Raw genomic sequence first — 20,651 nt, forward strand, 5'->3', positions numbered from 1 at the left:
CATCTGGGCTCCTCCCAACCTGGTTCCCTTCCACTCAGAGAAGGACTTGTTCCCTCCCCGACCCGGAGAACCTTCTTCCAGGACACGGGTCCCTCTGTCTCCTGTAGCTGCTGGGACCTCGCCCCCTCCCGTCATTCAGCACCAAACTCTTTCCTCGAACTTTCCAGTCCCCTCTACTTCGCGTTTCCTTTTCCCCTCCCCTCACAGACGGAAAAAGTCTGGGGAGCCTCTGTCCTCAGGCTCTGCTCCTTCGCTGCCACGGCCCACTCAGGCTGGCTTCTGCCCACGGGGTGGGGGTGGGGGGTGTGCCTGGCACAGGGGAGGGACCTGGTGGATTTCTGCACAGGGCTCCCGCCTCCCGCAGGAACTGCCCTCTCTGAGGTCACCTGTGGCTTCCATGTTACCACACCCAACGGACACTTCAGTCCTTATCTTTCTGGACTCTTTGCTGCTTTTGACACTGTGGACAACTTCCTCCTTTTGGCAACTCTCTTCTCTCTTGTCTTCTTTCATTCCACAAATCAATCTTTCAACAACTGTTTCTTGAGCAACTACTATGTGCTGGGCTCAGGGACATGCCATAAGACGATGTCCTTACTCTCAGAGTTTATGGTCTAGTGTGAGAGGAGAGGGATAAAAGTAGGAACAAATGGCAGGTAGTGATCTAGCTACACCGAAAACGTTCACATGGCGGGGGATGGAAAGAGGGTAGTGGTGGCGGTGGAGGGCCTCCCTGAGAAAGTGAAATTTGAGTAGAAACCTGGAGGGAGTAAAGGACACTTAGCAGACGAGTGTTAGTGTTCGAGGCAGAGGGAAAGGCCGTGCAAAGGCCCTGAGGCAGGAGCCTGCTGGGGATGTTTGAGGAAGCCATTGTGGCTGGAGAACATTGAGGAAGAGCAGATGAGGAGGAGAAGAGGTCCGGGAAGAGGCTGGGCCAGGACGTGTGGGCCTTGTAGGTTATTTCAAGGACGTTGTCTTTTACTTTGAGGGAAATGAAACATATAGGAGTGCTTTGAATACAAGAGTGATATTTAAATGGTCACTGAGGCTGCAGCGGGGAGCATTGTATAATAGTTTGCTAGGGCTGCAATAACGAAGTACCACAAACAGGACAGCTTAAAATAGAAATTTATTGTCTTACAGGTCTGGAGGTTAGAAATCTGAGGTCAAAGTGTCGGCAGGGCCACGTGATCTCTCTCAAGGTGCTAGGGAAGGACCTGGCCCAAGCTTCTCCCCTCACTTCTGGTTGCTCGTTGGCTTGTGGCAGCAGAATGCCAGTCTTCACATGATGCTCTCGTGTGGATTGGGTGCTGGTGTCCAAATTTCTCCTTTTTACGAGGACACCAGTTATGCTGGAGTAGGGACCCATCCCATTCCAGTGTGATGACCGCATCTTAACAGCTGATTACATCGGCAATGACCCCGTTTCCACATAAGGTCATATTCTGAGGGACGGGGGTTAGGACTTCAACATAGGGACTTGGGGGAGGCACAGTTCTCTCTATGACACAGTTCAGCTCACATCATATCGATTGTAGAAAGGCGAGGGTGGGCATAGGGAGACCCGCTAGGAGGTGACTGCAATGACCTAGGGAGAGAAGCTGCTGGCTTGGACCAAAGCGGTAGCCGTGGAGGTGGTGAGATGTGGTGAGAGTCTGGGTCTGTTTGGAAGATAAAGCCGGCATCATTTGCTGGTGGGTTGAACGTGGAGTGTAGGGGGAAGAGGAGCGTCACAATGACTTGGGTTTGGGGCGTGAGTAGCTACAAGCACTGAGGTGGGTGTCTTTCGCTCCTAAATCCTCTCCTCCCTCAGGGACCCACCTCCGCAGCCTCTGCAGGGTCCACTGTTGGGTGTTCAGGGCTCAGTCCTTGGCTGCTTCTAGTCTCCCTGATGAGAGAGACGATCTATTCCCATGTTGAAGCCATGTATCCTGAATCTACTGTTTCGGTCACTCCCACAGGCCCTGGCTCCGGAGGATGCTGAAGGAGGAAGACACGAAAGCAGGACGACCCTGAAAGACTGAGCCTCTTAATCCCAAAACAGGTAGCGTCTCTGGAAATTCTCGGTGTCTGAATGGTTTGTGACGGGGCCATAAGATCGTTTCTTTGATGCCTGTGGTGTGGGAAATGCCCCACGAAGGAGAGGAGGGCTGCTCTGGGCCTGGACAGCCATAGATTTCTGGAAAAGTTTGGGAAATGACCAGTGATTGTGGAATCACGTATTGGGATTCAGTGTCACTTGGAATGGGGCCGAGGGCACCCTGTCTTGTCTCTCTGGGCTTTGCAGAGCTGTTGTGAACAGTGAAGGACGTTCATGAAGGCGAACTCTGGATGGTTGGGAGGGAATTAGACATCTTTGGAGAATGGTAGACCCGAAGGCTGCTCTGAGACCCTCCACCGAGCCTGTCAGAGGCAGATTCCTGGACCAACAAGCCTTTGAACGAGCTCTGGGGGCATTTCTAGTGTTTTTATCAGCTCTGGCCCTGTGTCTTCTTCAGGCTCAGTTTGTCCGTCTAAAAAATAGACACAGACCTGGGATTCCTCTGCCAGGTTCCACACAGAAGCTGTCTGAAGGAACAGGACATTTGTGTGTAAACAGATTTTTTTTTCTTTTGCGGTTAAAACCCTGGTCTAGCAAGAGATGGTTGCTTTCCACCAATTCTCAGTGACGGTGGAGAAGGAGGGTGGTGACTGATGTCTCCATTTGATTCTTTTGGTGCGTGTGGGTTTTTTTCTCGGCAAGTGCCACACTTTTCTTCTCTGTTCTGTGAATTGATTGCTCCTGTTTCTTTTTTGTTGTGGCTGATTTTGATTTAACTTCTAAGCCATGTGTCTTGGGGTTCCAGTAGGAAACAGATGATTCAAGCGGAGAACCCCCAGAGACTCTACTGATGGGCCTGTTTATAGTGGCTGAGGCAGGGTAGGAGAAACCAGCACCGGGCTATGGAAACTTCTCGCGGCCGGCGATGTCAGGCCGCTGTTCCCTTGCCCAGGCCCGAAAAGAAGAGGGTGGGGTTGGCTGCTGGAACTGGAAAGGGAAGCCCTATGGAAAGGCTGTCTCTGGTAGAAGGATGAAGTCAACCTACACCAACATGGCAGGAAAGAACCACGAGAATGAATATCCTCGTTGAACACCCCTCAGTTCTCTTGTCTCCTGCTGGTGCCCCCCGTTAGGCACACCAGCCAGAAGCCTGAAGGCAGGGGGTCATGTTGATGCTGTCCATAGAGGTCAGAACCTCTGGAGGCACAGAGCTGAGGGGAGAAGGGTGGAGGGATGAATATGGAGTTGCAATTGGAAAACATTTGACCCAGCAAGAGCTGCAGACTCCTTGGATTGCCGGGAGTGGGTCCATCCTTGCTGTTTCAAGGGACCTGGCATATATGGCATACTGTTCTTAATATGTTTACTCACCTTCTTGGCACTATGTGTTTTAACCAAGGTCACCTCTCTGAGAAAGGTTGTTTCCCCAGGTAGGGATTTTCCCCTGAAGTTAGGGAGGGAATAAAACCCCTTAACTAAGTGCCAGGCGGGTAATTAATTACTTTAACTACGAACAATCATGCTTAAGCTACATAATCTTTACTCCCTGGAATGGAGATAAGAAATGCCCTAACCTTTGGAATAGAGATTGATAGGATTGGAATCAACTGGTATAAATATAGATGTAACAAGACAACAGGACACAGAACCTAGACACAGAACCTACACAGAACCTAGAGACAGAAGAACTTCACTGGAGAGAACATGGCAAAAGATCCTGGACAGAAACTGGCCACAGAACCTAGACACAGAACCTAGAGACAGAACCTGGCTACAGAACCTGGATAGAACATGGCAAGAGAACCTGACTAGAACCTGGTGACTGAACATGGCTTGAGAACCTGGACAGAACCTGGCTGGAGAACCTAGCAAGAGAACATGGACACAGAACCTGGCTGGAGATCCTAACCAGAACTTCGCTGGAGATCCAGACCAGAACCTGGCTGGAGATCCAGAACAGAACTTGGCTGGAGATCCTGGCTAGAGATCCTGGCTAGGCTGCTGATCAACTGAACGCTGTCTCCGTGTCATTCCTTCTTCGCCGACTCTGTCCACACCTTTGGGGACCCCTGGACCTGCTGGGGTTGGACCCCAGCATTGGATTATGTTATAAAGGATACTAGAGGCCTGGTGCACGAAATTCTTGCACAGGCGGTGGTGTGTGTCCCTCAGCCCTGCCTGCACCCTCTCCAATCTGGGCCCCCTCAAGGGATGTCTGACTGCCCGTTTAGGCCCGACCCCACCTAAACAGGCCTAAACAGGCAGTTGGACATCCCTCTCACAATCCGGGACTGCTGGTTCCCAACCTCTCACCTGCCTGCCAGCCTGATTGCCCCTAACCACTCCCCTGCCAGCTTGATCGACACCTAACTGCTCCCCTGCCGGCCCGATTGCCCCTAACTTCCCTCCGTTTCAGGCCTGGTCCCCCCCCAACCGCCCTCCCCTGCAGGCCTGGTCCCTCCCAACTGCCCTCCCCTGCTGGCCTGATCACCCACAACTGCCCTCCCCTGCCGGCCATCTTGTAGTGGCCATCTTTGACCACATGGGGGTGGCCATCTTGTGTGTTGGAGTGATGTTCAGTTTGTGTATCACCTCTTTATTATATAGGATTTCTACTGTGGAATCAAAACTGTTGGCTGTGAGGGCCAGAAGGAACAACAGAAATCCTCTAGTCAAACTTAGATCTTTTTATAGTTGAAAAGGAAAGCGACTTGCCCAAGGCCATTCATTAGTTCATGAAAGTGTTTCTTGAAAGCCCATTGCGTTTTCTTGAGAACAAAGTGAGGAACAGTGTAAAGCAAAATCTGAGGCACTGCTTGGAAGAAGCTGTACATGTGTTCTTATTTCTCACTTGTCAGTTTGGATTCTTTGGGGTTGTGACTGTCAAAAAAACAAACTCAGAGGGCCTCCCCCGGCACAGGGGCTAATGAATCTGCTCATGGGATGGACTGCAGGGCAGGTGAGAAACGGCAGCTCAGCAAGCCATCAGCTGTCCAGTTTCTCTCCATCTCTGTGCTCACTCTACAAGGGGGTCAGTTCATTCTCAGGTTGGCTTCTCTCAAGGGGGCAGATGGCTGTGCACGTTCTTGGGCTCTTTGTTGCACATCCCAGTGGCCAGAAGTAAAGAAACATCACTTCTAGTAACTCTTTAAAAAGACTGAGAAAGTGTCTTTTCCAGAAAGCCCTCCCCAGCAAACCAACCCTGGCATTTCATTGGCCTGAATTGAGCCATGTGCTTATTCCTTAGCCAATCCCAATGGCCAGGCAAATGCCCTCTGTTGATTGGTGGGGATGGGAGATTTTTTTCCCCCTTCTGACTGGCCTATTCTTCCCCTGAGGGGAGTGTGTCAGTTTTCTCCCAAGCACCAGGACTGGGGGAGGTAGGGCCACAAATAAACGGAGCTCTGGGTACTGTTCAGGGAGGAAAATGGATCCTGGGAGAGTGGCAGCTGACATCCACTATATTGTATCATCTGTAGCAATACTACTAATTTGGGTTAACTGTTGGGGGTGGTAGTGAGAAGAAACCTGCTCTTAACTAGTAAAAGTCTGAATTTTAAAGTGTTCTAACACGGTGTAGTTTCAGACAGAATCTTCCCAATTAGCTTCTGCTTTTCAGTATGTCTTAAAACCTAGGACCTTCTAGGAGATTAAGTATGCCTTCTGCATTTCTGTTTTATTTCTAATTTGCTCATTCAACCTTTTTATAGCCAGAGTAAACACTGACCTCAAGTTTTGGGTCAGAGGAGATTAAATTACAGTCATGGTTCCTCATTTATAACCTCATCTATAAAGTGGGAATAAGAATAGCACCTACTTTATAGACTTGTTGTAAGGCTTAACTGAGGTAATTTAAGTAATGTGCCCAGTGGCCCAGTGGCTGGCCCAATAAATGTTACCTTTATTAGCGTCATATATCTCAAAATATTGTCACAGGTATATGTTTAGTGCATATTTAATCTGGGAAATGAACTCTCTTCACAACAGATAGAGTATCTGTTACTGATTAACTCTGTTAGAGACGAAGTAAATAAAGGTGTTAAAAAATTTAGTGTTTATGGATTTATTTTTTAACTGAAGTGTTGTTGTTGTTTAATTTATTTTGGGGAAAACCTAATTAAGAAAATTTTAGATAGCATACAGTTAAAGGTAGGTATGGAATCCCTGGGAAAATGGGGATTTTTAATTTTACTCTAAAATATTAATGTATTCTTAGTTGAGAAATCTTTTAAATAGTTGATGGCCTGTCCCCATCAACTGATTTTCTTTTTTTCTTTTTAAATATGTTTTATTGATTTCACAGAGAGGAAGGGAGAGGGATAGAGAGTTAGAAACATCAGTGAGAGAAACATTGATCAGCTGCCTCCTGCACTGGGGATCGAGCCTGCAACCAAGATACATGCCCTTGACCAGAATCGAACCCAGGACCCTTCAGTCCCTGGGCCGCCACTCTATCTACTGAGCCAAACCAGTTAGGACCCAGCTGATATTCTTGCCTTTGTTCTCAGTTTGGAGACCTGGGGGGGCATGCGACCCTCCCTGGCTTTGGCTTCTTCAGGCCACACCGTCAGGCTGCTCTGCGTGGATGGGTTTGAGGATCACCTGGATTGGGTGAGACGCTGCTGAAGCCAGAAGCTAGTCTTGGGCATTTACTTCATTGGAATTTCAGTGGACAAAATACTGTAACTCATTCTCTGGGGCAGTGGTTCTCAACCTTCCTCGTGCCGCGACCCTTTAATACAGTTCCTCATGTTGTGGTGACCCCCAACCATAAAATTATTTTCGTTGCTACTTCATAACTTTAATGTTGCTACTGTTGTGAATCGTAATGTAAATATCTGATATGCAGGATGTATTTAGGCGACCCCTGTGAAAGGGTCATTCGACCCCCAAAGGGGTCGCGACCCACAGGTTGAGAACCGCTGCTCTAGAGCCTTGGGTGCCATAAACCTCTCAGAATCCCAGGATGGTCTTGGTTTGGGGTTCCCAGATTAGTGATGGGGAGAGCACAGGTTGTTACAGAACCCCCAAACTCTATCAGTTGTGTTCCCAAACCAGGCGGAGATGGCTTTGTGGGCCGGGGTGGACAGGGTGCGACGAGGGGCCTGTGGGTAGAGGAAAAAGGTCTAGAGCAACCAGGAACTTACAGACCAAAGATTTCTAGACCATAGAATTTTTCACCTCCCTCTCCCCTGAGTAATGATTAAAATTAGAGTTAAATTTTCTATGGGTAACTAAGGGCTGGTCACCATTGTGGTAACTAGATGGTTCAGAGGGTGCTGTAGACAAATGGTTCTCCCACGTAGATCTCCTAGGCCAGTGGTCGGAAAACTGCGGCTCAGCAAACTGTGGCTCGAGAGCCACATGCGGCTCTTTGGCCCCTTGAGTGTGGCTTTTCCACAAAATACTGACTTCTGCACATGGGCCACAAAGTTTCAATCACACTGTACGTGCGCGCCCGCAGGTGGTATTTTGTGGAAGAGCCACACTGAAGGGGCCAAAGAGCTGCATGTGGCTCGCGAGCCGCGGTTTGCCGGCCACTGGCCTGGGCCAAGAAACTACCAAAATGAAAAACATTTGGAAGACTGGCTTAGGGCTACCAATTTTCTCTTTTGCCAAGGAGTGATGTTTTTGCAAACCTAGCATCCGTCACCACAGTTTCATAACAGAAAGGACTATCTTGATGCTAAAATAGAAAAAAAGGAGAAATTTAAGACTAAAATGTGAATCTTTTTTTTTTTATATATATTTTTTATTGATCTTTTACAGAGAGGAAGGGAGAGAGATAGAGAGTTAGAAACATCGATGAGAGAGAAACATCGATCAGCTGCCTCCTGCACATCTCCTACTGGGGATGTGCCTGCAACCCAGGTACATGCCCTTGACCGGAATCGAACCCGGGACCTCTCAGTCCACAGGCCGACGCTCTATCCACTGAGCCAAACCGGTTTTGGCAAAATGTGAATCTTTACATTGACAACAATCAGCTTTAGGAAGAATTTACCACATTGTTCTTACTTTTCTGACAACACCTGTGGAAACTGCATCCACGGTGGGTGCTGCCCTGCCATCTCTCCGAAGCAAGCACTGGGCGGTCAGGGGTTATCTACTTAATGTGCGACTGTCGGGGGGAATCATACTTTTTTAAGCCTCTCTTGGAGCCCAGGAACCCTCTAAAGTCACGTCTTTATTTGATTTAAAGGGATGGGAGAAATTCACTTGAACACACGTCTTGATAAATCTAACTCACTTTATAAGGGAGGAACTGTTTACTTTCAGTCATTGACTTAGAATTGTTTAATTTTCCACCAGTAGGAAGAACATCTTGCAGTACTTAAACTGTTCAAATTTAAACGTATGTCAACAGCTTTTCTTTTCTTTTTTCCACATTTTAACCCTAAAACCAAAGTGTCTGTTCAGTCTGATTTGGCCTGCAGTTGTGTGGTATGCCTCTGTGTGTGGGAAAGTACAGGTGCATTTGCCAGACCCCCCACTTTCCCCCGACCTGTGCTTGTACGTACACACACACACACACACACACACACACACACACACGGGCTTAATCTGGTCTAAAAAGTCCCAGGGAGACAAGGGTGTTTTTGAGAAAAGCAGTGCGTACATCAGCCAGTTCCTGGTAAGTGTTGGTATTGTAGCAACAATTGCATTTTGGAACTGACCAAAAAAAAAAAAAAAAATGACTTGTAAAGATGCCTTTTGGAGTCATTAAAAAGCCCCAAACAGCCAGAGCGCTAATAAAAATGTCCCTCATTCTGCTTCACTTCCCGTGCCTGCTTGGCTTTGCCACAAACATGTTGTGCCTTCCAGCCAGGGATTAAGCTTCTGTGTGAGGCCATGACTGTGTGAAAGCAGCTTCCCTGCCCTGGTGGAGGGAGGAAAAGGCTGCTTTGTGCCCGTGTGGCATTCGTGGATGGAATGGTGGGATCCTTGGGCCTAGGAGGATTTTGAGGTCCCTGCCTTCCTGCCAGGCTATCCTAATGCTCATCACCGTCACTGTCCTAATCCTGAGTTTCCATTGAGCTCTAACGTTGAAGGGGTTCTCTGTGAACAAGGTCACGAGCTAGGACATGCCTTTCTCCAGGAAAAGCAGACTGGCCTGTGGCCCACTCACATCCGCAGGCATGGCCCTGGTCACCGCCTCATTCTCGGGCCCGGTGTCCTGTTTATCGTCTCGCATCTGCTCATTTGGCGCTGGCGTGTTCTAGCGGACACTCCGTCTCAATTTTTGGAGACTCCTTACCACTTGCCTCTCCTACAGTGTATCTCCCCTACAGCGGGCTACGTGGCCTGCAGAGTGCTAGCTCAGCATTCTTGTGGACAGACATTCCCACAGCCCTCTTGTCTTAGCGCAGGCTGCCTTAACCAACACCAGAGACCGGGTGGCTTAGACAATATACATTTATTTCTCGCAGTTCTGGCGGCTGGGAAGTCTAAGATCACGGTGCTGGCAAGGTAGGTTTCATTGGGACCTCATCTCTTGTCTTGTAGTGGCCATCGCCTTGCTGTGTGCTCACATCCCCCCTCCTTGGTCCACTCTGGAGAGAACTCTGGTGCCTCTTCCTCTTCTAATCCCATTAGGGGGGCTCCACCCTTGTTACTCCTCTTAACCTAATTCACTCCCAAAGGGAGCTTAGGTTAGGACCTAAACCTATGAATTTGGGGAAGTGGGTGACACCAACATTCAGTCTGTAACATTCTGCGTATTCACTTGTGGCTCCTCGAAGTGCTCCCAATGCTGTCAGTCCCGGAGCCCTGCAGGAAGTAGAGAAAGCCTTGGGGTTGCAAGCTTTTCTGGCTGTGGGAAGGGTATAGTGTCCTGCGCCTGGAGAAGATGGCTCAGTGGACCAACAGTCGGGAGACTTTTGCCACAAAAACAGAGGTGACCTGTGGTGGGGATGACCTGCTTGTCTTTGCAGAGCTTAAGCTTCCTAGCTCCATGGGCCAGTGATGAGTTGTGGTAGCTAATCTCGGTCAGCCTCGGCGAAGCATGGTGGTTCGGGGCTCACTGTTCCCTGGCCACCCCTATAGGCTCCTTTCCGGGCCTCTGAAAGGGAGGCGCTCAGAACCAAAGCCTGGGAAAATGGTTTAGTTTTCAGCATTTTATTATCTTGGACATTTACTCCCTTTTCCTGAGGGAAAGAAAGGCATTAAATTATAATAAAACTGTCCCCTGTTCCATTAGCGATCAATATCTTACAGTGTCATTTTACAAACATAGAATGGATTCTCTGTGAACATATACAGACATGGTAATGTCCACATGGACACACACACATACACACACGCCTGTGCCAGGTGGAATATTTTCAATTATTAAAAAGCCCTTTGAAAATAATTTTAAACTTCAAGGAACAGACCATTTCTGTGTTATATAAGCCATTCCAGGATTTATAAAAATGATGGAAAACTTCCAGCTCCTCTGTCAAGCACACATGACCCTGATAACAAATTTGGCAAGTCCCTAAGGGGAGGCTTTATAGCAATCTTGCTTAGGAATGTAAAAATTTTAGATAAAATTCTAGTGAGTAGATTTCAACAATAGAGTATGTGACTGTTTCATGTTACCCCAGTGGGTTATATTCCTGGAATGCAGGATTGGCACCATATGCATATATTTTCACATAAATTGTTCAAGTATAACTATATAATAATCTCATCAATTCCAAGAGTATATTCACTCAATTCAACTTCTATTTTTACAAACTACTTTAAAAGGGACATATAAAGTCGCCAATCCCTTAATGTGATAAGAAAGACTGAATGCATGCATTCACTGCCATTACCCTTATTGGGGCATCATGGGATATGATGGAGACAAAATCAAAGAGCCAATGCAGAAAGTTACAAAATAGTAACTTGAAGACTAAATATTATAAAAGAAGGATAAAGTGATCATTAACTACAGAGAGCTTAGTTGTAGGCCAATGAGCGTTCAGGAGTTTAACTGACAACCCTGTTTCTAGATGGTGGGATTGAAATGAAAGATTTGGAGATTTCTGAAAATTAGTTCATGAGACTAATGCCATTTCTCTCAAAGTCCCATCAGGATTTTTAAAATTTCACAAGATAGTTCAAAGACTACTTGGAAAAATAAATAGGCGAGAACCTTAGGGGAATTCTTGAAAATGGTTTTAGGGGAAGGGAGTTAGATATACTGGAAATAAAATATATAGCACGTCCAGGTATTAAAATGCATTAGGAAGCCTTTGTAATGAAAACATGGTGGTGCTGGCATTACAGGAGGGAGTAGGTAAACTAACTAGGGTAGTTCAGAAATAGACCCTCACATAAATAACTTAATAAATCACAAAGGAGTCATCAATCAATCAACGGCGAAGAGGAATTACTCTGAATAATTTTGATGCCTAGTTAGCAATTTGGAAAAAATCATTTTGACTTCCTCAAAATGAATTACAGATAGATTAAACAATTAAGTGCAGAAGGTAGAGGCATAGGAAATCTATAGAATTGAATATTGCTTAGAAACAGAATACAAACATTCAAAACTGAAAAGAATAGTCAATCAAACTACAGGAAAAGATTTCTTCATGTTAATAAAAAACAGGGAAACAATAGATGGGAAGATTTACAGTAACATGGCAGAATTATGTGTTTTTGCTGTGAAATGCTCAAACAAATTAAAAAGAAAGGTACTAAAACCTTGGTAGAACACGTGAATAGATGACAGAATACAACACTAAACAAATATATTGAAAATGTTCAGTTTTGTAATAAGAGATATGTAGAATAAAACAGCAGTGGAGTACTATTTTAATATATTAGCCAAAAATATATTTTAATGATTATCCCCAATTCTGGTGATATCACAATATTGTGAAATAATTTTACAGTGTATTAAAGAGCCAAATTATTCATTTACACACTTTGATCCAGTAATACCACTTCTGTGGACCATCTTCCCACATTCTCTCATGGAGCAAATAATACAAAATATTTAATAAGCTATTTAGGCAAAGATGCTCCCTGATGCATTATTTATAAAGCAAACACACACACAAACGCTATTCATGTCCAACAGTTGGGTAACTATAAAATAAGATAGTCTTCTCTCAGCATAGTACTCTACTATAATTGTTAATTATTTTGAAGATGTGTAGCACTGTGACAAGATATTTACAATATAATTTTATGTGCAGAAATTGCAGTATAAATTGTGGCATAGTTTCACAGTGGAATAGAGCTATATGGCTATACTGTTAAAATGAATGAACCATAGCTGCATTTGACAACCTAGAAGAATCTCAGGAATTACAATCTATATATATAAAAGCCTAATATGCAAATTGTCCCCGCAGGAGTTTGACTGGGAGACCGACCACTCACTATGATGTGTGCTGACCACCAGGGTGCGGCACAGAACAAAGGAAGGCGGTGGCTGGCAGCCAGGGAAGGGAGGCCCTGACCAGCAGCTGGAAGGTCCCGATCAGCCCTGATCTCCGGCCAGGCCTAGGGATCCTACCCATGCACAAATTTCGTGCACCAGGCCTCTAGTGTTAAATAAAAAAGCAAGTTGTAGCCCTAGCCAGTTTGGCTCAGTGGATAGAGCATTGATCTGCAGACTGAAAGGTCCTGGGTTCGATTCCAGTCAAGAGCACATGCCTGGGTTGTGGGCTCGATCCCCAGTAGGGGGCGTGCAGGAGGCAGCTAGTCAATGATTCTCTCTCATCATTGATGTTTCTGTCTCTCCCTCTCCCTTCCTCTCTGAAATCAATAAAGTTATATTTTTAAAAAAGCAAATCAATAAAGTTATATTTTTAAAAAAGCAAATTGTAAAATAGCTACAGTGTGATTCCAATTACATAAAGTTCAGATAGATGCAAAACTAACGGGATAGTATTTGACATCCAGATGTATGTGGCAAGACTTACGAGACCAAATGAGCAAAGACAACATTTCAGGTTAGTGGACAGAGCAGAGGATAGGATGAGGGAGGAGCCCATGGGTCTACCTGGGGGATTGGTCAAGTTCTCTTCCTCAGCCTGAGGTATAGACATGTGTATATTTTTTATACCCTTAGCATAAGCTACAAAAATTTTACATGTTTTTTATGTTAACAAAAAGAATATTAAAACCCATTATTCATTGGTTATAATTAGGTACAAAATGTATATCCCTAATAAAGATGGTAAGGAAATATGTATACAGGTAACATTATTGACTATTCTAGAGGGGTGGCATTATGGTTGATTTTTTTCTTTCATTTTTCTCTCATTTCCAAATTTTTAAAAAAATGTATTTTTATTGCTTTCAGAGAGGAAGGGAGAGGGAAAGAGAGATAGAAACATCAATGATGAGAGAGAACCATCAATCAGCTGCCTCCTGCACACCCCCCACTGGGACCGAGCCTGAAACCTGGGCATGTGCCCCTGACCAGAATCTAAACCGGGACCCTTCAGTCCACAGGCAGACACTCTATCCACTGAGCCAAACCGGCCAGGGCTCCAAATTTTTAATTATATGCTCACACTATATTTTTTAAGAAAAGAAAGGAATATTAAAGACAACTGCAATCATAGGATGACGTAAGTGTCCATTGGAGGGGGTGCCATTGCTTCAGAGGGTGCTGAACTTCACCACTGGGTCCGAGGGGGCAATGGACTTGAAATGCAAAAGGAATGTGTTTGGGGAAACAAATCAGTCCGTGAACAGTCACTGAGCATCTTTCTTGTGTGAGGAAGCACTGACCGAGGCTGTATTCTGAAAACACTTTTGGACACCCAAGTTTTAATGAATTGCTGAAATGGATGAATTAGCAAGGTCAGCATTTCTTTCAGTTCCTTTAAAATAATTGTTTTAGCTGTATTGTTTTGTCTCCTTATAAAAATAATACAATTTATTTGAAATAGTCTTACAGAAAAATAATAGATCCTGAAGTGGATTAGACAGTAGAAGTAAATCTTAGTTGAAAGGAAATACAGGGAATAGAGGCACCTGTTAAACAACATCAAGGGGATGCAGTCAGGAAGTTCTTAGGACATGTGACCCATATGTTCAATACATTAAATGGCCTGGAAAAGGTCATTATGGAATACATTCAGAAAAACTCAAGAGACATAACCAAATGCAAACATAAATCTTGTGTGAATCCATATTTAAACAAACCAACTATAAAAAGGTAGATGGGATAATTGGGGAAATTGGGACACTGGATATTTGATATTGAGAAATTGTTAATTTTTAGGTGTGATATTGTTATTCGGGTTATCTTTTAAAGATACATGCTAAGTATTTATGGGCAAATGAAACATCAGATATTTACCTTAAAATAATCCACTAGAGAGTTTGAGTATTTAAACATAAAAAAAAAAAAAATCCTTAATGGATTGGATGAATGATATATCCAGAATTTATGTTAAAATACTCCAGGGCACAGAGGGGTACAGATGAAACAAGCTCAGCCAGGTATAGCAATTACAGCTGTTCAGTGGGCACATATATTTTTGCTACTTTTGTGTATGTTTGAAATTTTTCATAATAAAACAAAAAAAGAAAAGTAATATATATTTATAGTTGAAAATGTATAAAATATGGAAAAGTATAAAGAAGGAAACGAAAGTCACTCAAAATACCACCCTATTGGAGATAACTGCTACCAACCTATACTAATAAAAGGGTAATATGCAAATTGGTCACGACACCCTCACAGTCACGACTGGATATGCTAATTGACCATCACTCCAACACACAAGATGGCTACCCCATGTGGCCACAAGATGGCCACCACAAGATGGCCAGCAGGGGAGGGCAGTTAGGGGTGACCAGGCCAGCAGGGGAGGGCAGTTAGGGGTGACTGAGCCAGCAGGGTTAGGCAGTTAGGGGATGACCAGGCCAGCAGGGGAGGGCAGTTAGGGGTGACTGAGCCAGCAGGGTTGGGCAGTTAGGGGATGACCAGGCCAGCAGGGGTGGGCAGTTGGGGATGACCAGGCCAGCAGGGGAGGGCAGTTAGAGGATGACCAGGCCAGCAGGAGTGGGCAGTTGGGGACGACTGGGCTGGCAGGGGAGGGCAGTTGGGGGCAATCGGGCCAGCAGGGGAGGGCAGTTGGGGGTGATCAGGCTGGCAGGCAGAAGCAGTTAGGGGCAAGCAGGCAGGCAGGCAAGTGGTTGGGAGCCAGCAGTCCTGGATTGTGAGGGGGATCCCAAATTGGAGAGGGTACAGGCTGGGTTGAGGGACACCCCCCCCCCCCAGTGCACAAATTTCGTGTACCAGGCCTCTAGTATTTTTATAAAACTCTATACTTTTTTCTTCTGCATTTATAACATATATTCTGTTTGGGTTTTTTGTCCTTTTTTAAAAAACATATATTCTTATACATATACACTGTTAAACAATTAAGAAATTAGACTGTCTGCATTGTTTTGTACCCTGCCTTTTTATATGGTGGGCACTATTGTGCTTTTAGCACATTTACATAGATCTTCATCATAATTTAAAATTATGGCTGTATATTATTCTAGTATGTGAATACACACATTCCATAATTTATTTTTCTTACCAGTCTCTTACAGATGGGTATCTAAGTTGTTTCATTTTTTTTTCTATTCAAACAATTTTTTGCATACTTGTTTATTTCTTTTGACAAATAGGTAGAATGTCAAATGGTTTTTAAGGCTTCTTTTCCCCTGTCATGCTACTGCTTGTTAGGAATGTGATACCATTTTGATCTCCTTCCTGTAGTGTGTATGATTACCCAATTTATCATCGTCTCAGCAACATTGGATGCTGTAGGCACAATATTTTAAATGTTTGCCAATCTGATAGAGATGAAGAATATCTTATTTTAATTTTTTATTACTAGTGAGTTTAAAAATCTTTTCATATGTGTATAAGTTAGTATGTCTTATTTTATGACTGGGTGTTTATATTTTTCCCCCAATTTTCGTATTTGTCCCTCACTTATTGATTCATAAGGGCTCTTTACATATTAAAGACTACTGTAATATATATAGTTGTTATTGTTGTTAATCCTCACCTGAGGGTATTTTTTTTCATTGATTTTTTTTAGAGAGAGTGGATGGGAGGGGGAGAGACAAGAGAGAGAAACATCAATGTGGTTGCCTGTCTCATGCACCCTGATCAGGGTTCGGGGATCAAGCCTGCAACCGAGGCATATGCCCCTTGACTGGAATCTAACCCGAGACCCTTCACTCCGCAGGCCAACACTCCAACCATTGAGCTAAACTGGCTAGGGCTGGATACTAATATTTCATATATTGTAATAAGTTGCAAATTTCCCCCCTACTTTGTTGTTTGTTGTTTAACCTTAGGTCATTTTTGGAACAATCATTTGTCTGGAATTGTATTTAAGGGTAATAAATCTAGATTTCCCTCCCCCACTTTAAACCTTTGTAATTCTCTACATTTTTATTTTTGTAACCTTATTCAATATTTTACTAAGAAATTCATTATATAGCACTGCCCTCTAAAGTTTGCTTTTTTATTTTCAAGATGTTATTGGTTATCAACTAAGACATGCTTATAGTAGGAAAGAATACATTTAAAAATTTTACCTATAATTTGTCTATCGTACAGTGCAATGGATAAAATTTGGTAGTTTTCCTCAGCAATTTTTCTATATGTGCATATTAGTTAGAGGACCACTTGCTGAAGAAATAACGAAAACCCCACATTATAACTTAACACAGTACTAAGTCCACCATTGGTGCTCCTGATGGACAGTCCTCAGCGAATGATTCAGGCTCCTTCTACCTTATGGCTCTTCTATTCCCTAAGGCTTTGGAATCCTCTGTATCTAGTTGGCAGATGGAGGAAGAGAGCATGGAGAAGGCATTCCACTTTCTAATTACTTCAGCCTGAAGGTGTCTCACATCCCTTCCACCTATATTCCATTGGTGGGATTAGTCACATGGCCCCACCTAGATACAAGGCATGCTGGGAAATGTAGTCCATGGCTAGGCAGCTGCCTCTCAGTGAAAATTACATTCGGTAAAGAAGAGCATGAATATTTGTTGGACATTTCATTGAATCTGCCACCATTCATTATAGTTATAATATGCATGATATGTATTTTCTTTACAAAGTGGAATCATCCTATTAAGAATTTTGAATTTTAACTTCATTTTGTGGGCATTCCCTGTGTCTTTAAACCTTTCTCCAAAACACGAGGCTTAATGTCTACATATTATTCCTTGTATTGATAGACCATAATTCATTTTTTATTATGGTACCGTTAGGCTTTTCTGGATTTTTATTGTTATGAATAGTGCTGCTATAAATGTCCTTGTGCATAAATCTTTGAGTATTCCTCTGATTATTTCCTCAGGCAAAATTCTTGGGCGAGAACTTGCTCAGAATTAAGGCTGGCGATACATATTACTAATGGCCCTTCAGAAATGTGGACTAATTTACAGTCTCATCAGTAGTGCCTGAGGAGTCTCATCTCAGAGTACCCTTGACAGTTGTTTTGCGTTTTGTCAATTTGTTAAAAATAGTATTGCATTGTTTAAATTTGCAAGCTTTGCTTAGTAATGAGTTTGAACGTTTTTTCATGAGGCCATCAGTAAGCTTTGTGTGTGTGTGTGTGTGTGTGAATCGCCTCACTGTGTCCTTTCTCGTTTTTATTTTTTAATGTTCCACTTTTCAGTCATTTATGGGATTTTTCTGTAGTGTATTGTATTAACTTGTCACATTGTAACTATTTTTATCTAGCTTTTCCTTTCCTTGATTTTGTTTCATAACCTAATTTTTTGGATTACTGGTAAAACTCTGCTGTTGGAACCTTAATGGGGGATATTACCTCCACTAAATCTGCCTAATTACAGTACTACTGAGATTAATACCATTTTTAAAAGCAAAATAGATTCTTTTTTTTAAACACATCATATGGTTTGAATGTTCTTCTTTTTTTTTTTAATCCTCACCTTAAAGGATATGTTTTTATTTATTTTTTTTTTTTTTTTGAGGGAGAGAGATGGAGGGAGAAACATCGATGTGAGAGAGAACCTCAATCAGTTGCCTCCTGTATGCACCCCAAGCAGGGACTGAACACACAACCTAGGTATGTGCCCTAATTAGGAATCGCATCCACAACCTTTTGGTGCTCACGATGATGCTCCAACCAACTGAGCTATCTGGCCAGGGTGGTTTGAATGCTCTTAATGTGCATTTTAGTTATCTGGGAATGAGGGGGTTTAAAAATAATCATCAAGAAAGTGGATTTGACAAGAATTTGGGGCATTGGTCTAAGTTGCCACATGGCTATAGTAAAATCAACTTTATCTTCCCAAGATACTTAAGATAGGCAGGGAGGCAGGACGATTGATGGTCAGACTTCATGGCTTTAACTGAGTGAGTAGCCGCAGGGTCTCAGGGACCCTCTGGCTGTTTCCATGTTCGATCGTGGGAAAAACACCCGTGGTAGAGTGGCAGGGGCCCCAACTAGGGGTTAGGGAGCTGAGGATGGTCTCGGCTAAGCCCTTAACTGACTGTGACCCCGAGCACGTCACTTGGCCACTTGAATCCTCAGTTTACTCATCAGCAAAACTGGAGTGTTTGCTGTAGGCGTTGTTCTGAGTGCGTGAATTCCAGAGCTGTGCAGTGGGGTTCTCCATGGGGCCTCGTTTGCCTTCACTGCCTGCCCTGACCTGTGTCAGGTGGGTGGTGGGGGCCGGGGGAGGTTAGTCTGTTGGGTCTCCTGCATGATTTATGAAAGAAATCAATCCAGTATATATCTGTTCTAGATATAATGTGATCTAAATGTGATATTCACCTAATAAGATTAGATGAATCTAATATGGTTTTCCTCTAAAACACAAATACTGCGCCACTTTGAATTGTAGTAGCCAAATTAAATTACTCATCCCAAATTAGATTTCCAGCAAACTTAATTTGAGCATGAGCTCAGTGCTGCAGGCCCTGAGTAATTTTTTAAGATATAAAAATAAACCAGTAGGATACTGGTACTGCTCTTCCGGGCTCTTCAGTGGTTACCGTAAAGGAGAATGGGTAACCGTTTGGAGAAAACACGCAGACGTCGAGCTGAGGCAGAAACTCTGATTCTTCAGCTTATCATTTAGGGTGATTTTCCCCTCACCAAATCTTGAGAGAGAGAGTGATTTTCCATCACTTAAGTCTTGTTGCTTATGATCGCCTTTTCTTTTTTCTTTTTTTTGTTTTTTTTGTTAATCCTCACCCAAGGATATTTTCCATTGATTTTTAGAGAGAGTGGAAGGGAGAGGGAGAGACAGAAACATCGATGTGAGAGAAACACATTAATTGGTTGCCTCCCGCATACACCCCGACCAGGGCCAGGGAACCTGCAACCAAAGTATGTGCCCTTGACCGGAATCGAACCCGGGACCCTTCAGTCCAAGGGCCGATGCTCTATCCACTGAGCAACACCGGCTAGGGTGCCTTCTCTCTTTTTGTTCCTTGATTGATCTCCTTAATGTCTTCACACCCTCAGGAGGACACTCGGTAGGAAATGGCTCCCTGGGTAGTTAATGAAGCCCCAGAGATTCGGTGAGGTTACTAGAGAGGTTTGTAGCATGACATTAGCTATATTTCCTCCCGTTTTGCGTCAGGTAACAGAGTAACTGAAAACCAATTCAAATCGGTTTAAGCAAAACCAGAAAACGTATTGGCTTATGTCACCAAGCAACCCAGGAGTATGTCCTGGCATCGGGACTATCCAAGGCCCGAGTGAAGTACCCAAGACCCAGTTTTCTCCTTTAGCGTTGGTTCTGTTCTCAGAGATGATCTATCCTGCTGCTCCCAGAGGCAGCCACAGCTCCAGGGTCGGCCTGTGTCTCTGTTCTCATCCCCGGGGAGAAAAGAAGATGGCGTCATGGCTGGGTTTGAAATTTAATCTCGTTGCCCCCGGTTGCTGGACTTGGATCCTGGGTTTTCCTGAACCAGTACCGTGTGGAGGGGCTGGGCACACTGTCTGGGAGATTCAGGAGACCGTTGGAAAAGTAGGGCAGTGAATGAAGCGGGTGGGTCCTTCAGACCTCCACGGGGCATTATACGGAGCCTTCCGTTTTTCCAAGCACCTCGGCTAACACTCTCTCAGTTGAACTGTGCATGGTGCTCAGAGGTGGGGAGGACACATTCATGGGTGAGGGAGTGAAGTTCACCGTGGGATCAGCTTATCCACGGCCTGGCAGTGGTGGTGCTAGGACCAGGCTCAGTGCCTGAGCCTTCCATTTCTCTTCACTACCCTGCCTTCTTCCTACTGAGATCCCCCCACCGTTGCCTCCTTCCACTCCCCACGCCCCGGCACAGGGTCTTCATTAAGGGGACAGTCAATAGCTGTTAACTTCTTACTGACTGACCATCAGACCGAACGTGGCCTTTCTGCTCATCCTTTGTGAATATCATTATAGCAAAAAAGCCAATGTGGTCGATGCCCAGTTATAAATTGTCCCTGGTAATTCAGTTTCTCTTCCCCTGAGTTATGAGATTTCTCTAACAGGAAGATGGCGTTTGGGTCGCTTGAGGATAGATACACAGAAAGGAGCGCCAAGGTGTGTGCGTGTGTGTGCGTGTGTGTGTGTGTGTGTACGTATGTGTGTGTGTACGTATGTGTGTGTACGTATGTGCGTGTACGTATGT

At 44.4% G+C, this 20,651-nt stretch overlaps 1 protein-coding gene across 4 annotated transcripts in view; it reads left to right on the forward strand.

The window, feature by feature from the left end:
• Positions 1-20,651, forward strand: part of TRERF1 (transcriptional regulating factor 1) — a 210,692-nt gene that overhangs the window by 80,698 nt on the left and 109,343 nt on the right. For all 4 annotated transcript variants that reach the window (XM_036317184.1, XM_036317185.1, XM_036317187.1 and 1 more), the window contains exon 3: positions 1,962-2,044. The gene's annotated coding sequence lies outside the window, so the exon portion shown is untranslated. The remainder of the gene's footprint in view (positions 1-1,961; positions 2,045-20,651) is intronic.

This window comes from Myotis myotis, unplaced genomic scaffold (genome assembly GCF_014108235.1).
Source record: "Myotis myotis isolate mMyoMyo1 unplaced genomic scaffold, mMyoMyo1.p scaffold_m19_p_7, whole genome shotgun sequence".
In the NCBI taxonomy this organism is placed as follows: domain Eukaryota; kingdom Metazoa; phylum Chordata; class Mammalia; order Chiroptera; family Vespertilionidae; genus Myotis; species Myotis myotis.